The following is a 16,997-nucleotide window of genomic DNA, read 5'->3' on the forward strand; positions in this document are numbered from 1 at the left end:
GCCGACAAATGTGCCCTTCATTTCCCCAGATTTGAAGGATGGGTCGGGTGTATACTTTGTGGCCCAACCTATCCCAGAATTCATAGCACGGCCCTGCTCAGTTTCCAACAATGGCGGCTGCTAGTTAGTTTTAATATTATTCTTATTATTCTTTCTCAGTCACAAAATAAATGTTTAACATATTTTCAGGCGAGAATGTAGCTGTGTAAACTTCAAATATCTGCTCAGTTTATCAAGACACCACATATTTTCAAAAGCGTTCAGATGTTTTTGGAGACGTCTGTTACCCACCAGTTCGATAGTTAGCCGGGGTTCAAGGCTCACTAGAGCCGGTGAGAACACCGGACTCCCGGCAAATCGTTTTCAAACCCGCCGCCGTCTTTCGCTACTCAGGTTAAACATGATATAGAAGTCACTTAGATAACTTAAAAATGTTCGTTTTTTTTTTTTTTTTTTTGTATTTATTTGTTCCTGAGTAAATCGGTTTGGCTGAGATTAAACTTCTAGTTTTTACACAGCTGAATAAACGTCAAGCAGTCAAATGATTATCAGAAATGTGAGATGCTCGAGAACATACTACGGTGTCCTGTTACATTTTAGATAGCAAGGAGCAGACGGCTGAGTTTATTAAACTCCACCGAAACAGTCTGCAAATTTCATTAAAATGTAATAAATGTATTGTTGCCTGTTATCTGTTGTGTCCTTCCGGCTCTGTTCCTGTGCTACGGCCAGTGTAACTACCGCCCTTCCCCCCTCTCCCCAGCGCAAGCACAAGGCTCGTGTGCGGAGTGAAGCGAAAAAAAGTGCGAGAGAGAGAGAGAGAGTGAGAGAAAGAGAGAGAAAAAACACGCTCACGTTGTTCACTTCAAAGAGTCGACTCTAACGGTGTGTTCACACCGAACGCAATGGACGCGAATAGAGCGTCAGGTTCACATGTAAAGTCAATGGAAAGGCGCGATGACCCGCGTTTGCGGCTCCCGCGAAAATTCGGAAGCAGATTTGCGTCGCCAAAACGCCTGAAACGCGCGTCAGTGTAGCACGTTTGGAGCATTTGACTCGCGAAGAAAAACACGCGCGTGAGGTTTTGTGTTGCATTTTGTGCATACGCGCGTTACGCGTCTACCGCTCGAGTTGGAAAAATCTGAACTCCAGCGTCAAATCGCGCCGCGACAACCAATCAGGAGCCTGGTGACGTGGCTCTGACCTAGGTCAAAGGGGCAGATCCAGCCAAAGCCCTTCATTCTTCATTCAGTATGGAGGAAAAGCTAATCAGTGCCGTGGCAAATCATCCCGAGCTCTATGATGCTAGATACTATTTCTACCGAGACAGGAATAAAAAGGACCTAGCTTGGAGACACATAAGTGAGGAGATCGGGCAACCTGGTAAGTTCATTCCTTCTTCTTTTTAATTTTCAGACTGACCCGATGAAGCCGCGCAAAAGCTAGAAAGCCCGCCTACTGTCCCGCGATTTTCCCACTGTTGTACAGTGCAGAACATCGCTTCCGCTTCATTGATGTTGGGGGGTACGGGAGGACCAGCGACGGTGGTATTCTGGCCAACTCCACCTTTGGTCAGGCTCTTCGGGCTGGGACTCTCCATCTGCCTCCTGACCAGCCTCTACCTGGTGGAGAACACCGTGGAGCCCAGCCCCATGTCTTTGTGGCTGATGAAGCGTTCCCGCTGCGGCGTGAGCTCATGAGACCTTTCCCTGGATGCCTCCTCCCTTTAGAGAAGAGGATCTTTAACTATCGCCTTTCCAGGGCCAGGATGATAGTGGAGGGTGCCTTCGGTATCCTCTCCTCACAGTGGAGGTTGTATCGGCGCGCTATGGAGCTCCGTCCTGAAATTGTGGAGAAGTGTGTGAAGGCAACTTGTGTTCTCCACAATTTTCTGCGCTGTGTGGACGAGAGAGGGGCACCTGCTGTGAGGGGTGAGGCATCTGCTGTGAGGGGTGTGGCACCTGCTGTGGTGGAGCCGTTGCAAGGCCTGGGTCGTATGGCAGCAAACAACTCCTCCAGAGAGGCTGTCCTGGTGAGGGAGAAATTCATGGCTCACTTCTCGGCAGAGGGAGCTGTGTCTCGGCAACCAAAGGAGTAGCCTGTTTGAAGTCCGAGTGACTTCCCCACAACGGCTCTTTTAAGAGCCACCCACAAACCTCTAAAGAGTGCTCCTGTCTTTTTAGATTTTTCATAATAAATGGAGCTCTACTCCAAAATAAACTAACCTCTTTTTACTCTCTTAAGTAACTTGTCTTCACTATGTTCCTATATACAGTGTGGTACGCTAACCAGATAATGCGTTTATTCAGAGGACATCTGCAGGAGAAAGTGGAAGAGCCTCAGGGACACATATAATAAGGAGAAGAGGACAGAGAAGGAGAAGAGGAGTGGGTCTGCAGCAGGATCGGGGAGGAGATGGAAGTTCTTCGTGGTCATGGGGTTTCTGGACCCCTTCCTCACCCTGCGGGAGACTAGCGGCAATATGGTGTGGACCGTGGAGAACTTCTCCCCCGAGGACCAGGGACAGCCCGAAGAGGCAGCAGGGGTGTGTCAGTCAGAAGGTATGTTTACAATGAATTAATGTAGGCAGTTAATTTATGCGTGTTGTCATACAGGAATATATTTTGTTTATTAATAAACAGTATACAGTAGTCCCGCTGTTCATCCATCACTGCCTCGCCTTTTCGCTGATTTTTTTTTATTGCACCGTACAGCTTTCAACAATGCGCATTGCATTCTGCAGCCCAAATGACAAATCTCCTCCGTGTCATGTCTCCTGCGCTTGCCAAACTTACCATGTTTGGTTTTGATAACCATCACGTCCAATAGAAAAAAACAGCACAAAAACACTCTTAACTATGACCCTCATTCGGAAATAGACACCTGCACCGGGAGGGAAAAAGGCGCACAAAAGTGGCGCCGCAGATGGAGAAAAAGCGCGGCATAATACTTTTACGTTTTAAAATCGACAAAGGTTTGCACTTTGAGAATCAACTTGTGAGAACTGTGACTACTGTTCATGTGCTGCAATAAATGAGAGACCACTGTATATAATAATAAGTATACAATAATATAATATTCTCTATGACTATTGTCTTCAACCTGTTAACATTTAATATTGTCTTGATAGAGTCAAGTAATCATGCAGCAGAGTCCTCCCCTGTTGCTTCTCCTGGCTCCCCAGTCCCTGGTCCCTCAGCTCCTGCTGCTGCACCCACAGGCATGAACATCAAGCACTGATAGCTTTTTACTTGCTTGAATCCCCTTGTGATCACCTTTACTAAATATCTACAACCAATCTGTTCATATCCTGGTTTTTTTCAATTTTGAAAATGAAAATCTAGTAGCAGCCTTCTCATTACTTTGTGGTGTTTTGTGCTGTGTTTTACAGGCCCACAGAGGAGGACAGCTCGAAGGCGGGCGAGGGACGGGTCCCAGGACGGTCCATCAGCGGTGGAGCTGACTATCCTGGAGTCCCTAAAGAGGCCACGCCCGTCTCCAACAGAACATTTCCTCCTCAGCCTTGTTCCTGCTCTGGAGAGCATGCCGCCTCAGACACGAGAATTCGTGAAATTTCAAATTTATAAATTAGTTTTTGAAAACAGCACAGCTGTGTTAAATTTGGAAACATTGGACCCTAATGATCAGTAGTTTTCTGATGAGGCAGCAAGCTCTCCAGGGCAGAAACAATGTGCTTATTCTTCTCCTCCTTCTCCCTGAGGCTCTTCCACTCCAAGCTGGGTCCTTTTTATTCCTGTCTCTCTGTAAATAGTTAAATTTCATATATTTATGTTTAATGTTTTTGTTACTGAATTTATATATTTTATCAAATAAACATTTATAATGACAAATGTCTCTGTTCTACTACACAGCAAATATTGGCACCCGACTTGACACAAGTAGAATTTATTTCATATTACACTAATAACAAAACATACTAATACAGTGGGATGCAAAAGTTTGGGCAACATTGTGAAGAGTAATTATTTTCCTGTACAAATCGTTGGTTGTCACAATAAAAATTGTCAGTTAAATACATCATATAGGAGACACACAGTGATATTTGAGAAGTGAAATGAAGTTCACTGGATTTACAGAAAGTGTGCAATAACTGTTTAAACTAAATCAAGCAGGTACATAAATTGGCAACACAAAAAAAGAGAAATAACATAAATATTTAGTTTATATCAATGTGTGTGTCTCCTATATGATATATGTAAGTGACATTTTTTACTGTAACAGCGATTCATACAGGAAACTAATGACTATTAATAAGGTTGCCCAAACTTTTGCACCACACTGTATATAGGAACATAGTGAAGACAAGTTACTTAAGAGAGTAAAAAGAGGTTAGTTTATTTTGGAGTAGAGCTCCATTTATTATGAAAAATCTAAAAAGACAGGAGCACTCTTTAGAGGTTTGTGGGTGGCTCTTAAAAGAGCCGTTGTGGGGAAGTCACTCGGACTTCAAACAGGCTACTCCTTTGGTTGCCGAGACACAGCTCCCTCTGCCGAGAAGTGAGCCATGAATTTCTCCCTCACCAGGACAGCCTCTCTGGAGGAGTTGTTTTCTGCCATACGACCCAGGCCTTGCAACGGCTCCACCACAGCAGGTGCCACACCCCTCACAGCAGATGCCTCACCCCTCACAGCAGGTGCCCCTCTCTCGTCCACACAGCGCAGAAAATTGTGGAGAACACAAGTTGCCTTCACACACTTCTCCACAATTTCAGGACGGAGCTCCATAGCGCGCCGATACAACCTCCACTGTGAGGAGAGGATACCGAAGGCACCCTCCACTATCATCCTGGCCCTGGAAAGGCGATAGTTAAAGATCCTCTTCTCTAAAGGGAGGAGGCATCCAGGGAAAGGTCTCATGAGCTCACGCCGCAGCGGGAACGCTTCATCAGCCACAAAGACATGGGGCTGGGCTCCACGGTGTTCTCCACCAGGTAGAGGCTGGTCAGGAGGCAGATGGAGAGTCCCAGCCCGAAGAGCCTGACCAAAGGTGGAGTTGGCCAGAATACCACCGTCGCTGGTCCTCCCGTACCCCCCAACATCAATGACGCGGAAGCGATGCTCTGCATCCACAACCGCAAGGAGAACAATGGAAAAAGTTCCCTTGTAGTTGTGGAACATGGATCCTGAGTTGGGGGGTGCCTTCGTCTGGACGTGCTTCCCATCCCACTTCCTCCCACGTTCCTCCCACATTTCCGGTTCACGCTGACGCACTATGGATTTTTCGTGGACACGCGTTGAGACGCGAATGTGCACGCGTCAAATTAGGGGCGTTTGGGGCGTTTTGTTCCGTTCGCGACCAACACATCACTAGTAACAAATTGATGAGCAGTCAAGCCGCAGCTTTTGTTTCTATCTGTTCATGTTTTTACAGCAGAATCTCTGTGACAATTGCTTTGAAGTCTCTTTGTGCTTATTTTAAACTTTGCTTTGTGCTGTCGGCTTTGTGTTCATTCCTAAATTCTTATAGCCCTGTTCCACTACTACCGACTCAGGTTAGCTTGGCACGGCTCACCTGGCGTCCATTTTTTTTCCATTAGGTGATAGTACCTGGTACCAGATATTTTTTAGTACTTACTTGGCCATTTTTGGATCAAATTCAAATTCAAATTCAAATTTTATTTGTCACGTACACAGTCATACACAGTACGATATGCAGTGAAATGCTTGGACAACTGCTCGTGACCTAAAGAAACAAAAAAGGAAAAGGCTATGAATAAGATAGGAAATAAATATGAAAAATTAAAAAGGGAAATAAATATGAAAAATTAAAAAGGGTAAATTTTACTAGGAAGGAATAAAATATAAATTAAGGTTAAAAAGGAAATAACTGTACAACACAAATTAGAATGAAGGGTAAATTTAACTGGGAAAGAATAAGATAAAATATATAAATTAAAGTTGAAAATAAAATAACTGTACAACAAAATACACAATATAGAACTATATAAGAATGTATGAAGAAATATAAATAAATATATACACAATAACAGCAGCTGTACAAGTATTAACCGGAAATGAAGAATATAGTGTCCAGTGTTGTGCAATCCACATTATGTCTTGTGCAGTGCAAATATGCTTAAAGTGATTTAAGTGATGAAGTGAAAACAATGTCCAGAATGTCCAGTGTGTGTGTAAGAACTGTATGTGTGGGTCAGTACTGTGTGGTGGTGTGATTGAGAGACCGTATCGCCTGCGGGAAGAAGCTCCTCCTCAGTCTCTCTGTGTTGGTCTTCAGGGAGCGGAATCGCTTTCCTGACCTCAACAGAGAGAACAGTCCGTTGTTGGGATCGCTGAGGTCCTTCACGATCTTCCTGGCCTTGGTCCAGCACCGCCTGCTGTAGATTGAGTGCAGGTCAGGGAGCTCGGAGCGGATGGTGCGCTCAGCTGATCGCACAACCCTCTGTAGAGCTCGTCTGTCCTGGATCAATCTGAGGTGATCCAAAAATGTGATGTCAGCTGACTGCAGGCCACCAATTGGCTAGTCAGTAGTGTGACTCAATGAGTCATGGAAGCATCTCTTCATGAAAATCAGAAGCACAATTTTTGAAACCCTCTACAAATAGGGAAATGGTCACACAAAAAACAACACCCTAATGATCCCAACGCGGATCATAACAAAGAACGAAGTAACTCCAACATGCACAACCATTTGACCACAAAGCATGTAATTAATTTGCACAAATGTAATGTCTTTGATATGCTGCTTAGTGATTTTGGTGCCTCTCAAAGCGTAGCTAATGAGAACACAATGACAATTGACAAGAGAATCAATAAGGAATCTAATTAATAAGTGATATTGATAATGGAATCTCTAAATTCTTATCAATTTCCATCTCTAGTTTTCACACTTGCTAATGATCAGTTAAGAGTATTTGATTCACAGCTCTAGCTGCTCATTCCTATGGAAGTAGTGAAGTTGTACTTTTTCATAGGACTGCATAGGGTCCTGCAAAACATTTATTTTTCACATGACTGTAACTGTTTGGTTAGCAGGACCAGGAGTCTAGCTATTTTTTTTAATGGTTACTGCTTACTGGTTAAAATTGCTAGCAGTCTCTTAAACATTATAGGTGATTTATCATTTCTGTTAGCGCAGAACTAATTGACTATTATTAGTCAATTGTCTAGTTGTGGCAGAATCCGTCCCATAGGACCTCTTTCAGTGCTATTTTTGGTACAGCAAAAAACAAACACCTGCAGGGTTTGTACCTCTAAATGACCTTCAAAAAATGTCACATGTGGCTGGATGCTGAATGTTGGAACACTTTATTTTTAAAACCAGCAGTCAGTACGATGTAAGAATAGAAGCCGAGTAGCTTATCATGGCCGTCAATAATGTTCTTGTCTATACTGGGGGCTGCAACAAACAGCAACCAACTTACTGTTTAGGAATTGATGTCAATTTTCAAGCCATTAGCAAATTATTACTTTTGACCACCCATATGGAAAAGATATAGAAAAAACTTACCTACTTCATGTAGTGAATCATATAAGGCTTATATGATTTACTCATGAAAGTGGCCACTTTCATATATTGTTTTAGTAAGTATCCAAAACACACAAGTTTCATTTATATAATTTTTCAAGGGATCTTTTATCTGTTTTCACTCTTGTATGCTTTTCATACAAGTTTCACACAAGACAGATACAAACTTTATAAGATTTATATATATATCTTTTCCATATGGGCATGATTCCAGTGGATCATAGAAAACAATAGAGGAAAGGACACATTATGGTTCTGTGACAGTTTATGCAACTTAATGCCTGAGTTCCTGCAGTGGAAAGACTTATGTATGTGTACGTATGTTTCCATGGTCCCCCTCTGGGTACTCTGGCTTTTTCTAACAGTCTAAAGGTTAGGCTAAATGGTAATTCATAACTGGCCATGGATGTAAGACAGATAACTGCTTGAAATGTTAGAATAAAGCGCTGTATGACTGTATGGCTAAATCTATGTCAATAAGTAAGTCTAGGAAAGCGCTGTATAAATGCCAGTCCATCACCGGAGGGAAACTACTGTATATCCCGGGTGTGCCAGACTTGGTTTGTAGTGCAGGCCTCTTGGTTTTAGGCTGTTTAATACTGAAGCTTTGGGACCTTATGTCCAGTTTCTTTTCTGACCATTTCCTTGGCTTCAGTTGTGGATTAGATTCGTTTGGAATATGGCTCTGGGATGGTTTTACACTCATTTTTGAGACTTTTTGTCAGACTTAGCGTTAGACTTGGTTTGAGACTCATTATGCACTTTTTTTGTTCATTTGTTTGTTTCAGACTATTTTGACTTTGGCTCAAACTAGGTTTTACACTATATTGGAGTGTTTTTTGGCATTTGAACTGGTTTAAAATCTGGCTTTCAAACAGTGGCTGTCGTGTTTTTCGATGTCAGGCCCTGTCTTGGACAGGAAATCTGGAATGATCAGACACCTCCTCGTGGTGTTGCTGACGGAAAAGAATGTAAACACGTGTGAAGTTTTTACCGCATAGTTGTTGACCGCGAAGTTTAAAGCTGCATTCTTTACATTAACAGCCTTCAACGTTTAGCTGTGATAGTCAGAGAACGATGTTCCTCACAAAGACACGGAAAGTGCAAACGAGGTGACTCACTGGATTCTCAGAAACTGGGACAAACTACTTTCTCTTATATGAAAGAGAGCGAGGCCATTCATGCATCCTGAATGTTTTCTCTCCTCTATGTCTGCTGGCCTCGCACGCCCTCCCTCACTCAGCTGTCTTCACTTTCGATCGCCCACACCCTATTTATCCTGATAGAAAGAGAGAGAGAGAGAGAGATGAGTCATTCACACATTATTCACTTTTCTCTCAAAGACACACGCATTTGGTCTTCTCTCCTTGTGAGGCCCATCGATCAGTCTGAAACCACTGTGAGAGTAAGGAACAGACACAATGTCCTCACAAAACAATGTCCTCACAGGTGTACTCACAAAACACAATACAAAGGTGTGGGAAGGAGAAAGCAAACACTCACACACATCTGTGGTTTTCTCCCTGAGAATACTAATAGACTTGTCAGAATAAAACAAAAACTACAGATATCCAGTCTTTTAAACGCATACAAACTACAAGATAAAAGTTCCTGAGTCAAATATTTTGTGTGATAAATTAACTACTTCATTTTGTTGGTCAGTTGACAGTGAATCTCTTGGTATATTAAACTGATGTCATTTTGTTGGATGTTGAATGGTAGTTGAGCATTGGGTGATGAATTAGTGGGCTTGCTTGTGATAAATATTAATTTGGTGGATCAATAAATTGGGAAGTTGTCAGTCTCGTTAATTAGATTAATTTGTTGGTGATACTTTAGTCTAGATCAACAGAGATCTGCACATTTATGGTGAGCCATGACTTTTACACAAAGACTAACAGAGACGATGACCACACTGCTGACAGATGCAGTTCTTCTTCACTCCTTCCTTCCTGGGTGAAGAACTACATATAAAAACTGTACTGTTAGCAAATTGTACACATATTATCAAAAGTAAAGCTGCTTATTCTGCTGAAAAACATAACCGTTAGTATTATATTGATTAGTATTACTGCAGCAGATGTTTTGGGGGGTTTTCGGAGAGGGGTGAGGGGAGGCTCAGATTAAACAAGAGCAAGGGCTATACTAAAACTAAAGCTTTTTCCTAATATGACCTTTAGCCACATGATTGGACCAGGCATGCCTGGATTTGTTGTTATCTATTGTCCAGCTGGACCTTACTCAGCATTTCTGTCTGATTTTGCAGACTTTTTATGTGATTTAGTGCTCAGCTCAGGTAAAATAATTATTGTGGGTGACTTTCACATCCATGTAGATACTAAAAATGACAGCTTCATCACGGTATTTAATCTATTATTAGACTCAATTGGCTTCTCTCAACATATAAAAGAACCCACCCACCACTTTAATCACACTCTAGATCTTGTTCTAACATATGTCATAGAACCTGAATATTTAACAGTGTTTCCTGAAAACCCTCTTTTGTCCTGTTATTTCCTAAAAACATTTAAATTTACAATAATGGATTACACAACAGTGGGGAGTACATTTCATCACAGAAGATTATGGCGTTATTTTTGTGCCACTATTCTGAGCGCACGCAAAAAAAAAAAAATTGCAGGTGCAAGTGTTGCATTTTGAGGAGAGATTTATTTTGAGCAAAGAAAAGCTAAATTTGAGTGAACAAAATTCATTGTTGCGTGCAAAAAATGTATTTCAGTGTTTGCTATTATGCACACACACACACACACACACACACACAATAGCAGCCCCTGTCTCTGAGTTTTTGCACTTGCGCTCGCTCGCAATGTGTTGCTCGCGCTCTCAACATTTCTGCCTGTGCGCGCTCAACTCTTTCTCTACACCGTTATATTTGTGCCACAAAACCAGCCAATCACAGACTTGGATGCAAAAGAAATCTGATTGGCTGTTCTGGTCTCCAATCAGCTCGAAATGACGAAATGCAATATCCCAGAATCCATTTTGTCCAAAACTAAACGAGGCAGTGGCGGAAGAACACAGAGTGGCGGAGTTTGAAATATTACTCTTTCTGGGTAACAAAATAAACTTTTAAGATAGTTTCATGCGAGAATGGTGCTGTGTAAACTTCAAATATCTGCTTGATTTAACAAGACATCACATATTTGCATAAGTGCTCTAACGTTTTCGGAGATGCCTGTTACCCACCAGCTGACCAGGTGGTCACTCGGGTTAAACATAATATATAAAGCTGAACTGACAAAAAATCACCGACTACACCACCAGGTATTACAGGAAAAACCATAAAGCTTTTGAACTAAAACAAACGCCGTTGTGACAGTGATGTACACTGTTTTGTTGGTATATATGTATGATTTGTATCACCTTCATGTTTCCCTCTCACCACATATCCAAACCGATATCATGAGCAGCAGCTTTTACAGCTGTGGCTCCAACAAACATCAGCTGATACTAGAAAGTAATATTAAATAAATTCTAACAACAGCTTATCAAGCTTGAACGTGCTGCTGTTGTTTAGCGCAACATCCACTGATTTCCTCTTTCTGGCGCAAAGTGGGCGACAAACAAACAAGAGAGATGATCAGCTGATCACTGATCAGTTTCATGATTGAAGTAGCAACAGTAGAGGGTGGGGAGAGAATGAGAGAAGAAGAGGCAGCTGTGCACCAAAGACAGAATAACTCCAGCTTTGTGTCTTTTTCATTGTAGCTGAAGTACGGGACGAATCACGTTCCTTTTCCCCTCAATACGGATTTATTGTAATTGGTCCAGCCCAGAGTGTCAGGAGTGTCGTGTGGAGGCGAGGAAGAAGGAACCCAAACGCAGGACACCAGTCTTCACCTACCTGCAAGAAGGTTTATTATAAGGAGTGGATGAACAGAACAGAGGTAGAAAATGGCTGGCTAGCTGGCTGGACGACTGACTGACTGAAAGACTGAATGGCTGGCTGGCTGGCTGGCTGGCTGGCTGAACGCAGGCGGAAACGACAACATAACATCAATGACACGACAGTGAACGAGCAGGAACAGAGGGCTAAAATGCACAGACTGATGAGGATGATAATGAGAGACCGGTGAGTACACAGCTGAACATAATCTGGCTAATGACATGAGACGAGCTGACACAGGAAAAGCAGGAAGTGAGAACATGGAAGTGGCAAAATAAACTGAACATGAACACAACTGAAAACACTGGGTCACCGACCCAGGAACCCTGACACAGAGTTGATCATGACCAACTGGCTAATCCACCACCATTCATTGTTTATACCGTTACAAAGACAAACAAACAAACATAAAAATGAAAAATCACCATAGGCCCACCAGGCAAATGTCCAGTATGCCCAATGGCCAGTCCAGCTATGCGGTCAGCTGGTGGGTAACAGGCATCTCCGAAAAAGTTTAGAGCACTTGTGCAAATATGTGATGTCTTGATAAATCGAGCAGATATTTGAAGTTCACACAGTACCATTCTCGCATGAAAATTTTTTGCACGCAGCAATGAATTTTGTTCACTCAAATTTAGCTTTTCTTTGCTCAAAATAAATTTCTCCTCAAAATGCAACACTTGCACCTGCAATTTGTTTTTTACGTGCGCTCAATTTTTTTTACGTGCGCTCAGAATAGTGGCACAAAAATAACGCCATAGAGAAGATGTCTTTTTGAAAGTGCTGTAACTAAGTTTAAGGATGTAATTCATCTACTGTTATTATCTTTTATGCCTTGTACCAACAAAAAGCAGATCAGCTAATTTAACACTACTTCTACAGAGGTCACTTATCCTGTTAACCTTTACTTAAAAAGCCATCTCTAGATGCAGCTGTCTTAGCTAATTTTAGGCCAGTCTCCAACCTTCCTTTCATATCAAAAATCCTTGAAAGAGTAGTTGTCAAACAGCTAAGAGACCCAGTGGCGGTCCTAGCCTGTTTGGTGCCCCGGGCTAACACTCCCTCTGGTGCCCCCACCTGATGGCTTTGAACTTTTCTTGTCCATCTTCCATTGGTTTTAATTTTGCACTCCAGTATGAACACCCATTCCCCAACCCGAGGATCACCACAACATAACCTAATAGACCTACACCTTAGTTCACAGATTCACTTTGTCTAAGGTGTATTTCTGGGATTTCACACAACCCAGGATTCAAATCATGAATACATAATTTACAACATTATGAATGAAATGTGCTCTATTTGGAAGCAGCCCCCCCCCCCCCCCTCCCCTTTCGACGGGTTGTGTGTGAGACTTTAAATCATCAAACTGTAAATTATAAATTTTAAATTGTTATTGATCCCTTTACCCCTGGTCCTAAAGCGTATATTTATTTTCTTACTCTTCTTATATATATTGTTTGTTTACTTGCACTGCTGTAACTGGAGCCTCGTCGTCTCGTCTCTCTATATACTGGACTGTATGTAGTGGAGATGACAATAAAGTTTACTTTGACTTCAGCAGCAAGCGGCGCACCGAGGGCTCTCGCACTCACTTTTTTTTTTTCACTTCGCACGGTATGAAAAGAGAAAAAAATGAAACAAAAACGGTTGGACATTGTTAGCATGGGGCTCCCACACAAACGCAAAGCAGGAAATGAAGCATGGCTGAATATGTTTCCAAACCAACTTCATTCTAAGCCAAAGACTAGAAAATATGGTGAAGCATATCTGCCCTTTGGTTTCACCTGCACAAGCGCCAAGGTAGGTCTCCCCTGCATAACTGGTTTTCCCTTTGCCGGGAGCAGCGCTGGGCTCTCCAAATCACGGACAAACAGTAGCCCACATTCTTGATTTTAAGTTCACAAACACTTGTTGTATTGACTAACTACTCCTGAAATTTTGGAGATGTTAGCTCTTTATACAGTAAAGTTACAGTGGGATACAAATAACATCAGGCTGATCCTGCCACGATTTGTTCCCCCTGTCCAACTCACGGACAAACAGTATCCCACAGCTTTTTATGATTTTAAACCCATTTTGCACAGAGAGGCATTTTTGAAAAATGTATTGATAGCAATGTTGAATATTATTACACAGAAAAAAAACAACTACACGTAAAATAATTACATCGTGACGCCTCTGCCTTTCTAAATGGAGGGACAGTAACTGCGTGTGTATGTAAGCGTGTAAAACCTGCAGATAGTCAGATTCACAGTATTTTGTCTCTGCCATTCTGCAATTCATCTCATGTAAAGAATAACGTGCGCACAGTGTGACGTGAAAAAAGGCACATACCTTTGACGCTGCGTGACGAACTCTGTATTCCTCGTCCACATGTAAACGCAAAAAAGGAGTTTTAAAAAAATCTCAGTTTTCGGTGATTCTAAACGCCGTTTACGTGTGGACAAAACAGCTGCGTTTTATAAAAATACCCATGTAGGTGTGGACGTAGCGTAAAAGAGTTAGTAGTTTATTATATTACTACCTGCAATTTATTGCAGTTTACTTGTATTTGCTTAATTGTTTACTAAAAGCTTGAGGTGTGAAATAAACCGCAATGGAGCAAAATACAGGGAGTGCAGAATTATTAGGCAAGTTGTATTTTTGAAGAATAATTTTATTATTGAACAACAACCATGTTCTCAATGAACCCAAAAAACTCATTAATATCAAAGCTGAATGTTTTTGGAAGTAGTTTTTAGTTTGTTTTTAGTTTTAGCTATTTTAGGGGGATATCTGTGTGTGCAGGTGACTATTACTGTGCATAATTATTAGGCAACTTAACAAAAAACAAATATATACCCATTTCAATTATTTATTCTTACCAGTGAAACCAATATAACATCTCCACATTCACAAATATACATTTCTGACATGCAAAAACAAAACAAAAACAAATCAGCGACCAATATAGCCACCTTTCTTTGCAAGGACACTCAAAAGCCTGCCATCCATGGATTCTGTCAGTGTTTTGATCTGTTCACCATCAACATTGCGTGCAGCAGCAACCACAGCCTCCCAGACACTGTTCAGAGAGGTGTACTGTTTTCCCTCCTTGTAAATCTCACATTTGATGATGGACCACAGGTTCTCAATGGGGTTCAGATCAGGTGAACAAGGAGGCCATGTCATTAGTTTTTCTTCTTTTATACCCTTTCTTGCCAGCCACGCGGTGGAGTACTTGGACGCGTGTGATGGAGCATTGTCCTGCATGAAAATCATGTTTTTCTTGAAGGATGCAGACTTCTTCCTGTACCACTGCTTGAAGAAGGTGTCTTCCAGAAACTGGCAGTAGGACTGGGAGTTGAGTTTGACTCCATCCTCAACCCGAAAAGGCCCCACAAGCTCATCTTTGATGATACCAGCCCAAACCAGTACTCCACCTCCACCTTGCTGGCGTCTGAGTCGGACTGGAGCTCTCTGCCCTTTACCAATCCAGCCACGGGCCCATCCATCTGGCCCATCAAGACTCACTCTCATTTCATCAGTCCATAAAACCTTAGAAAAACCAGTCTTGAGATATTTCTTGGCCCAGTCTTGACGTTTCAGCTTGTGTGTCTTGTTCAGTGGTGGTCGTCTTTCAGCCTTTCTTACCTTGGCCATGTCTCTGAGTATTGCACACCTTGTGCTTTTGGGCACTCCAGTGATGTTGCAGCTCTGAAATATGGCCAAACTGGTGGCAAGTGGCATCTTGGCAGCTGCACGTTTGACTTTTCTCAGTTCATGGGCAGTTATTTTGCGCCTTGGTTTTTCCACACGCTTCTTGCGACCCTGTTGACTATTTTGAATGAAACGCTTGATTGTTCGATGATCACGCTTCAGAAGCTTTGCAATTTTGAGACTGCTGCATCCCTCTGCAAGATATCTCACTATTTTTGACTTTTCTGAGCCTGTCAAGTCCTTCTTTTGACCCATTTTGCCAAAGGAAAGGACGTTGCCTAATAATTATGCACACCTGATATAGGGTGTTGATGTCATTAGACCACACCCCTTCTCATTACAGAGATGCACATCACCTAATATGCTTAATTGGTAGTAGGCTTTCGAGCCTATACAGCTTGGAGTAAGACAACATGCATGAAGAGGATGATGTGGACAAAATACTCATTTGCCTAATAATTCTGCACTCCCTGTATGGGTGTGTGGTTGGAGGATGTGTTTGTGCGTGCGTGCGTGCGCGCGTGCGCGCACAAATAAAATTTTGTTTTTTCTTGTAAAACAAAGGGGGGCCTAGCAAAAAAAGTTTGGGAACCACTGGCTTATTTGAAGAGTTTCAGTCAGGTTTCAGAGCTCATCACAGCACAGAAACAGCTTTAGTGAAGGTTACAAATGATCTTCTTATGTCCTCTGACAGTGGACTCATTTCTGTGCTTGTCCTGCTAGACCTCAGTGCAGCGTTTGATACTGTTGACCATAATATTCTATTAGAGCGATTAGAACATGCTGTAGGTATTACAGGTACTGTGCTGCAGTGGTTTGTATCATATCTATCTAATAGACTCCAATTAGTGCATGTAAATGGAGAGTCCTCTTCACACACTAAGGTCAACTATGGTGTTCCACAGGGTTCAGTGCTAGCACCAATTCTGTTTACATTATACATGCTTCCCTTTAGGGATGGGTATTGATAAGATTTTCACGATTCCGATTCCGTTTTCGATTCTGTTTAACAATTCGATTCTTTATTGATTCTCTTATCGATTCTTTTTTTTAAAAAAGGAGAACACTAAGATCGATTAGCTTAGAACTTTGTTTTATATCTTCTCTTTGAACAAGATAGAAATTTAGGAGTAACGTGGCCTTACAAACCCAACAGTGAGTTAAGAGATCCACAGCCTACAGCTCTTCAATGGGGTGTCACAGGGTCCCCAGGAAAAAAAAAAATTGTAAATGTAAAATAATAAAACAAATATTCTTCTGTAGCAATAACAAAGTATAACATAAATTATTCTGTAGCAATTACACAAGAATATCCAGTAATGTCCCTGCCTACAATTAAACACATTCACTTACCAAAAATCGGGGGCATCTGCTGTGGCAAATGGGTGCAAGCCTTTGACCACAAACTTAGTCACTGCTCGGTGACATTAGTCTATCCTGGCCTGAAAGGAGACGCTACCGGTAGACTGCAGCGAGAACTGCCAGCATCTGAGCCAGACTGTCTCTGTCTGTCTCTCTCATCATGGTCACCTAAATGCACAGTAATGGCAGGTTTTGTAATAAGGCAGATCGTGCTAACATAGTATGCACTGTTAGTTGATTATTTACCTGCCGTATTAACAGGAGAGGATGTGCAAACGCTACCACTGCTGCTGCGTTGAGATTCACGAGTCCAGAGCAGAATTAAAAACACAACATTCATTTAAGGTTATCACGTGTTTTGTGAGCAAATGCTTTTGCATATTCGTAGTGTTTCCTCCCTTAAATGAAATATCTACTTTGCAAGTATTGCAAGTTGCCCTGTTGTCATCCGTTCTCGTAAAGTATAACCAAACTTTTATGGTAATGGTAATGGTGGACATGCGATAGTTCACGCTGATG

The sequence above is a fragment of the Simochromis diagramma genome, unplaced genomic scaffold (assembly GCF_900408965.1).
Source record: "Simochromis diagramma unplaced genomic scaffold, fSimDia1.1 OVJJ01000107.1, whole genome shotgun sequence".
Lineage (NCBI taxonomy): Eukaryota > Metazoa > Chordata > Actinopteri > Cichliformes > Cichlidae > Simochromis > Simochromis diagramma.